Below are 13,904 nucleotides of genomic sequence, written 5' to 3'. Positions count from 1 at the left end.
GGAGAACTGAGTTTCAGCTCTGACTTTACCACTAAATGTATAACCCTGGAGATCTGCCTCATTTCTCTAGCCTTTGGTGTCCTATTTGAGGGAGGGATGGAGGAAGAGGAAGAGGGAAAAATAGAGGGAAGGAGGAAGGGAGGGAAGAACAGGAAGAAGCAAGGAAGAAAAGAGTAAGGAAGGAAGAAAAGGAAAGGGGTGGCATGGAGAGAAATGTCTTTTCAATTCTGAAAGATTGTTTGGAACTATATTTTGAAATGTTTTCAACTCTGTAGCAAGCAGCATTGTTCCAATCAGTTCTTAAGCTATTTGTGTGTCTGCTAACCTTCTATCACATTTGACTTTTAGATGTAATCCCTAGCCCCTTTCCTTGTTTGATATCTTTGCCCAAAAGTCAAGCATCCATACATCTGACAGAAAGGAAGTCTCTATGTCAGGCTCACAGATGGTCATAAATATTGACTCCCAAGGATGCTGTATGAGATGAAAGGGGAAGATGTGCAGACTAAATGCCCCTTGGGAATCACTGTGAACCTGTAGTTTAGAGGAACCGTGTTGTCCCTAAAACATCCTGTTTTGGAAGGAAATAAGAAGGCCCTTACCATTTCACAGGGTGTATAGCTGGTCAGTTTTGGTTACATCAAGCACATGTAACCAAAACAATGATTAAATTTTTTTCTGTTCTTGCCACTTGCTGGGGGTTGGGGGGAAAACTGGAAGAGTGCTTAAACACTCAGTGAATGCATAGTAACAGCCTATAATGTATAACTATTCTAGGCACTGGGAATAAAACAGGTAACAAAATTAAACTCCTGTATTCCTGATGCTTACATGCCAGTAGGGAAGACATGCAATAGACAAGTAAGTATATATGTGTGTATACATGCATGAATGTACATAAATGTTTTCAATGTGTATCTACATCTACTTAGGTATATTGTATGTGTGTCAGATGTAAGTGCTTTGGAAATAGAGAGTGGCAGGAGAATGTGGGAAAGGAGTTGGATGTGAGTTGCTATTGTACATAGGGTGGTTGGAGCAGGCTGCATAGATTAGATAACATGTAAATATATAACTGAAGGATGAGAAAGTGAGACATCTGGAGGAAAAGCATTCTAGACAGAAAGAATAGTAAGTGTGGAGCCTGGGGCTAGAGATCTTACATGTGTTGTATACGAGGAATAGCAAGGAGGCCAATGTGGCTGACTCAGAGAAATCAAGGTAGAGAGTAGCAGGAGGTGAATGTGATGATGGAGTGAAAGGAGAGCCCAGCATGCAGGGCATGAAGGACAATGTATGAACTTTGGCTTTTATTCTGAGCAACATAGACATCCAGTGACAAATTTTTAGCAGAAGACACATGAACTGACTTATACTTTAAAACAATCCCTCATGTTGCTAAGAATATACTGTAGAAGTAGCAGACACACCAATCAGTAGTCAATTGCAATTATCCTAACAAGAGGTGATGGGGGCTTCAACAAGCATGGCAGCTAGGAAGGTAATGAAAAGGAGTTGGATTCTATGTAGATTTTTTTAAAGAAGCACCAACAGATGTGCTGATAGATGTGATATGGGGGTGAAGAAAATGAAGAAGTAAAGCATAACTACAAGGTTTTGGGGCTGAGCAACTAGAAGGAAGGCTGTGGGAGGAGCAAATTGGAAGGCATGAAGGTGTGGTGACTCAGGAGTTCAATTTTGGGCATGCTGATTTTGCAATACATATTAGACATCCAAGAGGGTATGAATAGATGGCTCTGGAATTCAAAGGGAAATTTCTTGCTAGGGATAGAAATTTAGGAGTTGAGCATAAATACGGAATTTTAAACCCATGAAACTGGTTGAGGGCCCCTGAGGGAGATAGTTGAAGAAGAGATTTCTCAGCAGCCTGGGATTCACTACAATTAGGAGGACAGGAAGAGAAAGAGGAAATATGAAAGAGTGAGAAGTGTAGCCAGTGAGGTAGGAAGACCATTAAGAGAGAGGATACCCCAGAAGTCAGATGAGAAAGAAAGAGTGATCAGTCAAGTTGACTACTCAATGGTCAAGATGAGGACTGGGGATTCACAGACATACCCTACAATTCCATTTATATAAAATATCTGGAATAGACCAAATCTACACAGATGGGAAGTAGACAATGGTTATCAAGAGCTGGGGTATGGAGAAACTAGGGAGTTACTATTGATAAGTATGGGGTTTCTTGTGGAGGTGATGAAAATCTTCTGAGATTGGAAAGTTGTGATGACTATGCAATTTTGTGAGCAAATCAAAAAACTTAAATTTTACACTTTAAAAAGAATAAATATTGTGTTATATTAATTATATCTCAATTTTTAAATACAAAAAAAAGAGAGGACTCGTTGTTGGATTTAGCAATGATGAGTTTGACAAACATGGTGGGGGTTACTGCAGTAAGTTTAGGAGAGAATGAGAATGGTAAAATTTGAGTATCAATATGGAAAACAACTAATGGATTGAAATATATCTGATATGCTAAAACACGTAAGTTCACAATGTGACTTGGAAAGAAATCACAAAAAAAGGACCCAAAATAAAACTGGCAGATGCTAGGAAAACAGCATTTTGAGACTAGTAAATACAGGGAAAACTTTTATCCTGCTTCTCCTATACAAACTGGGCCACTGAATACCCATATAGTAGATGAGGGTAAATTTCTCCCCTAAGAGACATTCTAGCTAATCAATAATGAGGGAATAATAAAATTAGAACACCACCATTTTGGAACTTTAATGAATTAATGAATCTAGACATTGACCATCAATACCTACTAGCATCTCAAAAGACTGTATAACCCTCCTGATGGAAGAACATACCATCACATGCCTCCCCAAAACCACACTAATCAAGCCTCTAGATTAAACCACCAATTTTTAGAAAATTCGGAAGTCAGGGAAACCTGTTCAACCACTCCATAGAGAATGCAAGCAGAAAAATCCAGACTATGAAAAAATAAAGGAACCAAATCATGGTTCCTGCAAGAAACAAATTACAAGCAGGGGAAACGGGAAGAGGGGAAACAAGTGCAATAAACACACTATATTTGAATCCTGTTTCAAAGAGACTTTTAAATAAAGTTACAACATGCCAGTTCCTGCTTTGCAAGCACAAAGACCAGAGTTCAAACCCCAGGTCCACCAAAAAATAAAAATAAAATAAAGTTACAATGTACATAAGACAATTAGAAATTTCAATACTGACTGAATATTTAAGGATACTTGAAAATTACTTTAGGGTTTTGGTCATGATAAAAAGGTCCTTTTCTTTTAGTAATGCTCCCTGAAATACAGACGAAATGAGGAGATATATGAAATTTGCTTCAGTGTGAAAAAAGAGAAATGAATAAGGATAAAGATGAAGCAAAATTGACATAACTGATAACTGTTAAAGCCAGGAGAGGAGTATCTGGGAGTTCATTACGCTGTTCTGTCTACTTTTAGATCAGTTTAAAACTCACCATTAAAACATATGTTGAGGGCTGGAGGTGCTGCTCAGTGGTAGAGTGCTTGCCTAGCATGCATGAGACCCTGGGTTCACTCTCCACACGACAAAAAGAAGAAAAAAAAATGTTGAAGGAAAAAATGGAAGGAGAGGCCTCAAGAGAGCAAGCAAAGCCCACTCCGTAGGAACCAGTAAAAAGGAAACCAAGAATGGGAAGGCAGTTAGAAAAAGATGTAGAATCCATGGAGGATCTTCTGAAAGTGGCAGAAATTAAAGAAGGTTTATATTTGATGAGAGAATGATCCAGTACAAAGGGAAGAACACTGGGGAAGGGGCAATTGCTGGAGTGACGCTCTAGACCAAGCATCAGGCAGTTCCCTACAAGCACATCCAGCAGCATTGTCTCACAGTGTCTTTCCCAGATACGAATGTGGGGTATCTCATACTTGAGGATCATTTTCCTGAAAAAAAAACCCTCCTTTCTATGATCTTGTCTTAAAGCAGCCATGATTATTCTTCATTAATAACTCCACTAGTCAGGCATGGTTACACATACCTGTAATCCCTTAACTCAGGGAGGCTGAAACAGGAAGATCTGAGTTCAAGGCCAGCCTGTGCTACATAGTGAGAACCCTGTCTCAAAAAAAAAAAAAAAACCCAAAGCAAATAATAGTTCTACTAACTACATACTACACCATCCCCAAGGGTCTTTCACTGGAATTTGGGGGGGTAAGTATTGCAGTTTGAACCCAGGGCTCCACACTTGCTAGGCATGTGCTACTCTACCACTTGAGCCACTTTGCCAGCCCTCATCAAAATTTTTAGTTGACAGTTTATTTGTTTGTTTATTTATCTATTTAGTTAATTATTAGTTAGTTTGGTGATACTTGGGTTTGAACTCAGGGCCTCACACTTGCTAGGTAGGTGTTCTACCACTTGAGTCATTCCTTCAGTCCTATAATTTTTTAATTATAAATTCTTAGTCTTTTTTTGTGGGACTGGGGTTGAACTCAGAGCTTTGTAGTTACAAAGCAGGCATTCTCCACTTGAACTATACCTTCAGTCCATTTTGCTCTAGCTATTTGCCCAAACTGGCCTCAAACCGTGATCCTCCCAATCTCAACCTCCCAAGTAGCTGAGATTACAGGTGTAAACCACCAGTGCCCAGCAGTTTTTAGCTTTTTAAGAGGAAATAACAGAAGAAAGAAAAACGTTCCATAATCCTATTGTCCAGATATTCTTGTTAATATTTTACTAGAAGTAATAAGTGAAAAGTAGGAACCTCCCTCACCATTCTTAGTCCTATTCTCTAAAGATAACCATGGTATTTGTTTATCTACCCACTAAAACTGCATATATCATTCATATTTGTTTAAAGAAAAAGTGATACACAAAACCCAGAATATTACAACTATAACTTGTACCTTTATACTTAATATCTTGGCAATCTTTGTCAACATAAGTAATGCCATAGTGTACTTTTTAAAAAGAGCTTTGCGCTCTAAGAAAACTAGGAATAGAAGGAAAGTTCCTCAACATTATAAAAGCTATATATGACAAACCTACAGCCAGCATTATACTTAACGGAGAAAAATTAAAACCATTCCCTCTAAAATCAGGAACCAGACAAGGATGCCCACTATCTCCACTCCTATTCAACATAGTACTGGAATTCCTAGCCAGAGCAATTAGGCAAGAAGAAGGAATAAAAGGAATACAAATAGGTAAAGAAACTGTCAAAATATCCCTATTTGCAGACGACATGATCCTATACCTTAAAGACCCAAAAAACTCTACTCAGAAGCTTCTAGACATCATCAATAGCTATAGCAAGGTAGCAGGATATAAAATCAACATAGAAAAATCATTAGCATTTCTATACACTAACAATGAGCAAACGGAAAAAGAATGTATGAAAACAATTCCATTTACAATAGCCTCAAAAAAAATCAAATACCTAGGTGTAAACCTAACAAAAGATGTGAAAGACCTCTACAAGGAAAACTATACACTTCTGAAGAAAGAGATTGAGGAAGACTATAGAAAGTGGAGAGATCTCTCATGCTCATGGATTGGTAGAATCAACATAGTAAAAATGTCTATACTCCCAAAAGTAATCTACATGTTTAATGCAATTCCCATCAAAATTCCAATGACATTCATTAAAGAGATTGAAAAATCTACTGTTAAATTTATATGGAAACACAAGAGGCCACGAATAGCCAAGGCAATACTCAGTCAAAAGAACAATGCAGGAGGTATCACAATACCTGACTTCAAACTATATTACAAAGCAATAACAATAAAAACAGCATGGTACTGACACAAAAACAGACATGAAGACCAGTGGAACAGAACAGAGGATCCAGATATGAAGCCACACAACTATGAGCAACTTATCTTTGACAAAGGAGCTAAAAATATACGATGGAGAAATAGCAGCCTCTTCAACAAAAACTGCTGGGAAAACTGGTTAGCAGTCTGCAAAAAACTGAAACTAGATCCATGTATATCACCCTATATCAAGATTAACTCAAAATGGATCAAGGATCTTAATATCAGACCCCAAACTCTTAAGTTGATACAAGAAAGAGTAGGAAATACTCTGGAGTTAGTAGGTATAGGTAAGAACTTTCTCAATGAAACCCCAGCAGCACAGCAACTAAGAGATAGCATAGATAAATGGGACCTCATAAAACTAAAAAGCTTCTGTTCATCAAAAGAAATGGTCTCTAAACTGAAGAGAACACTCACAGAGTGGGAGAAAATATTTGCCAATTATACATCAGACAAAGGACTGATAACCAGAATATACAGGGAACTTAAAAAACTAAATTCTCCCAAAACTAATGAACCAATAAAGAAATGGGCATGTGAACTAAACAGAACTTTCTCAAAAGAAGACATTCAAATGGCCAGAAAACACATGAAAAAATGCTCACCATCTCTAGCAATAAAGGAAATGCAAATTAAAACCACACTAAGATTCCACCTCACCCGTTAGAATAGCCATCATCAGCAACACCACCAACAACAGGTGTTGGCGAGGATGTGGGGAAAAAGGAACCCTCTTACACTGTTGGTGGGAATGTAGACTAGTACAACCACTCTGGAAAAAAATTTGGAGGCTACTTAAAAAGCTGGACATCGATCTACCATTTGATCCAGCAATACCACTCTTGGGGATATACCCAAAAGACTGTTACTCCAGAGGCACCTGCACATCCATGTTTATTGCGGCACTATTCACAATAGCCAAGTTATGGAAACAGCCAAGATGCCCCAGCACTGACGAATGGATTAAGAAAATGTGGTATCTATACACAATGGAATTTTATGCAGCCATGAAGAAGAACGAAATGTTATCATTCGCTGGTAAATGGATGGAATTGGAGAACATCATTCTGAGTGAGGTTAGCCTGGCTCAAAAGACCAAAAATCGTATGTTCTCCCTCATATGTGGACATTAGATCAAGGGCAAACACAACAAGGGGATTGGACTATGAGCACATGATAAAAGCGAGAGCACACAAGGGAGGGGTGAGGATAGGTAAGACACCTAAAAAACTAGCTAGCATTTGTTGCCCTTAATGCAGAGAAACTAAAGCAGATACCTTAAAAGCAACTGAGGCCAATAGGAAAAGGGGACCAGGAACTAGAGAAAAGGTTAGATTAAAAAGAATTAACCTAGAAGGTAACACCCACGCACAGGAAATCAATGTGAGTCAATGCCCTGTATAGCTATCCTTATCTCAACCAGCAAAACCCCTTGTTCCTTCCTATTATTGCTTATACTCTCTCTACAACAAAATTAGAGATAAGGGTAAAATAGTTTCTGCTGGGTATTGAGGGGGGGAGCGGGAGGGGGTGGAGTGGGTGGTAAGGGAGGGGGTGGGGGCAGGGGGGAGAAATGAACCAAGCCTTGTATGCACATATGAATAATAAAAGAAAAATGAAAAAAAAAAATAAAAAGAGCTTTGCTTCTTATCACATCAACATACATTGAGAAAGAATATCTTTATTTTGCAGATAGAAAACTGACTCAGAGTGACATTAAGTGACCTGTTCAAGGTGGAAGCAGAGGTAACAGCAGACACTGGTTTCCTCTCACTCACTGTACCACTGCGCCTCCCAGTGGCACTCAGGTGACATTTTCCTCACACAGCACCATGGTTACCATGCAGCATAAGGTATCCTTCATATGGTCCACCAGTTCTTAGGAAATGTTTCATTTAAATTATTAAGACCATCCTATATTCTAAGATAAGGTGTCACTTTTTTATATAAATTCTGTATTTTTGCAGTAATTTCTATAGTCATAGCATTGGGATTTTAAATTCTAAATAGGAGCTCGATGTGCACCCACACACCTGGAATCCCAGTACTGGAGAGGCTGAGGTAAGAGGATGTTGAGTTCAAGGCCAGCCTTGAACAGGGATACACTGTGAGACCTTGTCTCAAAAAATAATCTAACTAGGTTATTCAGGTTGTACATCGTATAATAGCTAACATTAGAAGCCTTTCAATATGGAAAGGGAAGCTACAAATGCCCAGAGAAATTACTTTTTATCATTTTTTAAAAATTGAGTCCAACATCTGTGGGTTTTATCCTTTTGGAAGGAGCTGGGACCTTTTAATATCTCACAAAAACTATTAAGCCTCTCCTATGACAAAAGCACAAACACACAAAATCTTGCTTTTAAAATCAGGGCATTCACAGAATTTTTAAAGGTCATTCCATAGTGCCTTTTTAAAGGCACTGAACTAATGATTTCCTCTCCCTGTTTTGCTACTCCCAGAACATCTACATTTTCAGCAGGGTCAGAGCATGCTTTTAGTTCATTCCCACTTTTAGCATATATGCCAAATCTTCTCAGCCTGACTGGTTATTTAGGGATAGCTCATTATAATCTCAATTGTCACAATCAGGAAACTGAAATAATTGGTCCCTGATTTTTTTAACAATTAATTTTTCAATTGGAAATGTTATTCAACAACAAAAAAATTATCAAGATGAGTATAAGAAACAAAGAAAGGCTCAAGTGGTAGAGCACCTGATTAGCAAGCACAAGGCCCTGCGTTCAAACCCCAGTACTGCCAAAAAAGAAAAAAAATGAAAAATACCCCCTAAAGAAAATTCTCTCTTCTACCACCTTTCAATTTCCCAAGTCTAACTAAAGTATCTTTTTTCTGAAGTGTCGTAAGACATCGCCTTCTTACAAAGGCTCAGGTCACCGTCGAAGTAGGGTCTGCATACAGCACTATCATTAATTAACAGTAAAGCACTGTAGTAATACAGTGCCCTTTTCGTACTATACCCTTTTTGCCAGGTGACTATCCCTCTTTCCCAGTCCAAAGGCCACTTTGAACAAGAGTTTAATAATCTGCCTAAAACATTAAGAGGGTATATTCAAATATTTCAGATCATTTAATGACAAAGTAAGGAAAAGAGAGTAATAACAAGAATGTCATTTACTTACCTCTAAGGCTTTCTCTTCCCTGTCCCCAACACAAACCCTAACTGCATCTCTCAAAGAAGAAGCACCTTCTCCAACATGAATGTCCCTGTCTGCTGAGCAGCTGAGATTTAGAGCAAGAAACAGAGAATGGAAGCCCTTGAAACTTGGAAGATGATGACACTGCTCTGTGGAGACTGGCTACCCAGTTGAAGAAAATCAAAAGTTCCTCCCTTCCAGTGTTAGTAGCAGATGTTAAAATAGGCCAATTTCTGGGAGGTGTGGGGGATTGGATCTGTTTCTCTGACCAGAAATATTTTGGTATTGGTTGTTTACTCTTTTTTTATTGTTCAATGAAAACCCTGGAATATAAAATCACAGGACCTATAGGTTTGTACCTGATTGCCTCTAAAATTACATTTAGCTTTTGAAGGAATGATATTTAACTTGCAAGAGGGCCTGAGATAATATGACTTTCACCTTTCTTTGAATTCTAGGCTTAAAACACTTCAAAATAAGATTCAGATTCTCCATATAGTGACTGCAGTCTCATAAGTGGTTTTAATTAATTAAACAGAGCATGGAAAGTCATTTCTCCATCTCTGCTAGTAGAGAGCAGGCTCGACCAGCCTGTCTGCCCCATCTGATTGCACACTGCAGGCTTTTAGAAGGCCACACAGGGAAAATATCTGAAAGAAAAACTGTTGTCACTCTGTGCTGGACCAGCTCACTGGGAAGCTTCTGATTACCTAGCAGTATGTGCTTGGCCTTGGCTAACAAATATCTTCACCTTTTAAGAAATATGCCTGGACTCAGCACTTTTCAGTCCCATACTCTACTGTCCTTTCATTCTCTCATCAGCTAGCGTGTGTCCAAAGGCTCCTGAGGGTTGTGGATGGCAATGCACCAGGAAGTGTGAACTGTGGTACCAGCAACCATTCCCCAGACAGGGATGAGGGTCTTCAAGCAGCTACCAGTGAGAAGTCAGGCTTGGGTTCCCAAGAAGACTGACCCAAATTCCAGGGACAAGCATTCACAGAGTTACCATACTCTCCACTTACTGCCAGGAGCTGTACTGGTTGTCTCCTACTCATAACACAAATATATCATTTATGGCCTACGAAAGGGGAAGAGATGCTCCTTATTGACTGAGGCACTATGTTAGTTAATGTGTCCATGCTTTCTTAATGTGGCAAATTTCTCAATGTCTATAGGCCTCGGAGATAGGTATTATTAACCCTGCAAGAAAACAGATCTAGGGAAGTTACAGAACTTCAAGTTACAATTGCCAGCCATCAGGTGGTATAGCCAAGATGATTTGACTTTCTGATTTAGAATGTTTTACATGCCAGCTGTCTCAAAGCCATCAGTGAAATGCTGTTTTAGCACATCACAGAAAACAGGAGAAAAGAAAAATCATTCTTTCCAAGGATGTAAGAATGTAATCCCAAAGAGAATCTCCCAGCATTCTCTCCTCTTTCTCCCTCTCACTGGTTCCCCCCACCAGATAGTCCTGCTTTTACTCTCATGTCCCATTATCATTATCATCATTGTCATCGTCATTATCATTTTTGGTCTAGATTCTGCATATCAGTGAAAACATGATATTTGGCTTTTTGAGCTTGGCTAATCTGGCTCAAGTGGTAAAGCAGAGGCCCTGAGTTCAAACCCCAATACTACAAAAAAGAAAAAAAAGAGGTCAATCATGAGTGTTTTTCAGAAATAGTTCCCAAAGTTTTTATGGTACCTAATAAAATTTTATGGACACCAAAATTTGTTGTCTTTCTCCACAACCAGTTTCATTACCTTGCTGGCATAAAACCATCTTTCATACAATGATGAAACATCCACCAAAAATGCTGCTAGTGGGGTGCCTCAGATAGAATGCATATCACCTGGGAATAGCTCTCTAGACCACCATGAGTGAATTAGCACTTGTTTACGGATTTTGCTAAGTGATTCTTGGGAAACCCAAGGATTGAGATTCCAGATGAGTCCATGCAGAATGAGGCACAGTAGTCCTGTGGGATGGACACTGTTGTAGCAGGACTGGCTCCATCTCCATGGAGATCAGTTGTGTCATTTGATATGTCACAGCACCCACGTTCCCCTAAATGAAACAAGGATAAACGACTTTGGCTGGTTCTGGACTGAACATTAAAGGAGATAATACATATAGATACTCTACGTAAAGGGTCAATATTCCCACGACAGGAAGATGTTAAAGGCCAAAGAACCAAAAGCTTGGTCCTTCACCATCACAACAGAGTTCTGATGTAGTTTATCAATGGTACTATCCTTGAACTGTAAGTCCGAACTGCCTAACATGTTAATGGTGTAAATGTTTGCCTTTTTATTATTATCCATACTTGTCTAATACCTTTTGGAAAATCACAATGATTTCTAACAAACCTGGGAAAGACACAGGGAAAAAATTAATCTGCTTAAATATTCACTGAAAGAAATGCTATGGAGTCTTCAAAAGTTTGTTGCATATTTTTCTTGTTTGAATATGTTCTCCAAAAAGTTCATGTGTGAAAACCTTAATTCCTCAATGTGGTAGTATTGGGAGGTGGAGCCTCATGGAAGGCATTTGGGTCTTGAGGGTGGAGCACTCATGAATAAATTAATGCCTTTCTTTAGGAATGGGTTAGCAAATTCAGAAGTTTTCCTTTTTCCCTCTTTTGCATGTGCCCACATGCCCTTCCAATTTTCTACCATGAGTTGGCCTTCCAGCCTCCAGAACTCTGAACAAAAATAAATCTCTTTTCTTTATAGATTACCAGGTCTCAGGTATTCTGTTACAGCAACAGAAAAATATTCTAAAACATTTAGGGTTTGGGTTTAAAGTTAGTAAAGTGTTTTAGTATACTGTCACACATGCATACAATGTTGATAATTTTAAATAAAACTAGATTCAAAACTGCAACAGAAGATGAAAAGAAATCCAGGTCTGTTTTGGTTTTTCAGCTTTCAAAATACTATTTTCTCTTCATCTTGGGGAACAGGTAACCCCAAAGAAGGAGGTAATGAAGAAGCTGCCACCATGGCCATACCATAAGAATGTTCAGATGACAGTTTGCTCATTTACTTGGTCCTACAAACTAAGCAGGTCTAATGCATATGGGCTTGCTATAGTCTGAATGCTTGGGTCTGAATGTTTGTGACTGAATGTTTCCTCATTCTGAGAAGGCATAGCAAAATAAGACATTAAGATTATCTGTCATACCTTAAAAGCAACTGAGGCCAATAGGAAAAGGGGACCAGGAACTAGAGAAAAGGTTAGATCAAAAAGAATTAACCTAGAAGGCAACACACACATACAGGAAATTAATGTGAGTCAAATCCCTGTATAGCTATCCTTATCTCAACCAGGAACACTTGTGCCTTCCTATTATTGCCTATACTCTCTCTTCAACAAAATTAGAGATAAGGGCAAAATAGTTTATGCTGGGTATTGAGGGGTAGGGGGAGAGGGAGGGGGCGGAGTGGGTGGTAAGGGAGGGGATGGGGGCAGGGGGGAGAAATGACCCAAGCCTTGTATGCACATATAAATAATAAAACAATAAAAAATAAATTAAAATTAAATAAATAAAAAGATTATCTGTCAGAACCAGAAATCAGTGGCTCATGCCTTTAATACTAGCTACTCAGGAGGACAAGATCAGGCAGGTCACAGTTCAAAGCCAGCCTAAGCAAAAAAAAAAAAAAGAAGAATCATGAGATTTTGTCTTAACAGAAAACACTGGATGGGGTGGCACACATCTGTCATACAGGAAGCATAAATAAGAGAATGGTGTTCCAGACTGGCCTGAGCAAAAAGTAAGACCTCTCTCAAAAACACCCAATACAAAAAAAGACCTGCAGGAGTCACTCAAGTGATAGAATGCCTTCTTAGCAAGCACGAGGCCCTGAGTTCAAACACCAGTATTGAAAACAAAAAGTTACCTATCAGTTTGATTCAAATGACTATTTCCAACAATTAGAAGCTACAAGGCTCTGTTTCCTTGGTGTGATATGCCTTTCAACAGCTCTCTTGCTGCTTTCTATAATGATGTATCTCAATCCTGATTCACTGACTAAAGAGTTTCATTCACACATACTCTATGAGTATAATAGATGGGCATTTTTTCCATACAAGTCTCAGTTCTCAGTAGATTACTTTAAATGCAGCAATCTGTAGAAAGCAGAAAATGCCTAAACAGTAAGGTAACACTTGAGTAATCATATTTCCATTACCTCTACTAAATGAGAAGGTAATTTAGTTTAAAAACAGATAAATGGACAAAGTTTGAAACCATGTATGTTCTCATGTGTTTAATTACTGAACAATGAAAGGTCATCAATGGAAAAATATTAGGAATAAGGTCATTGAACATGGAAAAAAAGCTTTCTATATGCAAGCATTCATTTAAATCATCAATTCTTAGAAAATTTAAAAATTATAAACATTTACAAATAAGAAGTTCCAATTGCCCCCAGCATCCCTTAAAACAAAGTTATATATATTATCAAACAGTCCCAGTAGATTATTTTTCAGCATTAAATGTTACAGAAATACATGTGTTTAAAACATTTTTTAAAAAAACAGAAATAACTGAGGAGTTAAAGAAACATTAACAAGTAACTTTTCCAAACTAGACAGAGATCTTTTAAGAACTAGTTTGGGCAGTTTTGCTGCTGGAAGATTTCATATAAAAATAACCACCCCATATCTTTGATACAACTTTACCTGGAAAGGCATTTATATTGTATGATATTTTTAATGATTTTTTTTTAAGTTCTAACCATCAAACCCAAGGCACTTGTGTTAGGCAAGCACTTTACCACTTAGTAACATCCCTACTCCATAATGCTCTTTTATTTCACTTTTTTAGTTTGTACTTATTAGTGATCTAAATGAAATAAAATATTAGTGACCTAAATAGAATAAAATTATGAGGATATAGAACATACAATATGAGATTCTATTTGGTTCACATTTTA

The sequence above is a fragment of the Castor canadensis genome, chromosome 10 (assembly GCF_047511655.1).
Source record: "Castor canadensis chromosome 10, mCasCan1.hap1v2, whole genome shotgun sequence".
NCBI lineage: Eukaryota > Metazoa > Chordata > Mammalia > Rodentia > Castoridae > Castor > Castor canadensis.
The sequence above is the reverse complement of the archived record's forward strand: the minus strand, read 5'-3'. Positions refer to the sequence as shown.